Source organism: Solanum stenotomum, chromosome 1 (assembly GCF_019186545.1).
Source record: "Solanum stenotomum isolate F172 chromosome 1, ASM1918654v1, whole genome shotgun sequence".
In the NCBI taxonomy this organism is placed as follows: Eukaryota; Viridiplantae; Streptophyta; class Magnoliopsida; order Solanales; family Solanaceae; genus Solanum; species Solanum stenotomum.
In genome coordinates, this window is record NC_064282.1 from 75,233,042 (window position 1) to 75,233,868 (window position 827).

Below are 827 nucleotides of genomic sequence, written 5' to 3' on the forward strand. Positions count from 1 at the left end.
GGCTAATTCTCTCATTAATAATTAACTAAGGTTACTTGAAGAAGTATCTCATATGTGCTCAAAATTTTCGAATGATGTTAGCTTGCATTAACCATGTTTTATGACTTATGTTTTCTAACCCTTTTCTATCATCTTTTAGTTTGGTCAATTGCATGCCATGAAATGTCCTCTTTTAGCATACTTTAAATGCTTTATGCATAGCTATCATACTTGGTACATTGTTTTGTAGTAATGCATACTCTTGCCTATATTACTCCAAAGTAGGGTTCGATAGTCAGGTTTCTCCATTTCATGACTAGTAGTTGATTTGGAGATTCCTGAGCTTTGGTGAGTCCTCATTCTTTGAGGATGTCACGACCCAAGCCTAGGGCCTAGACGTGACCGGCGAATGGGGAACCCGAAGGAACCCCAAACAAGCCTCATAGCGTATCTTACACATCATTGGTCACGGAAGCAATTAAAATGACCATAAGCGATAAGCATAATCAAGGAGGAAATCGGGACTAAGGGAGCAAGAAAAAAAAAGAAGAAATGATACATAAATACCATAGATGAATCAAGCTCAAACATAATACACAACTTGTCCAACACCACCTCTAAACATAGGTACTTTAGCGGGGGCCAAGACAAACAACTGGGCTCACCCTCATAGTCAAAACATAACTAAAAGGAAAAGTCTTATACATAGCAAAAGATCATAAGCAACGTCCCCGGAATGGAGGACTCACCAATAACCTTGATAGAAAATCGTATTAGCCACGCGGAGGACGAGGGTCAAGCGGTGCTCCGGTCCCTACATGGTGACATCATGTAGGCATAGAGTATGC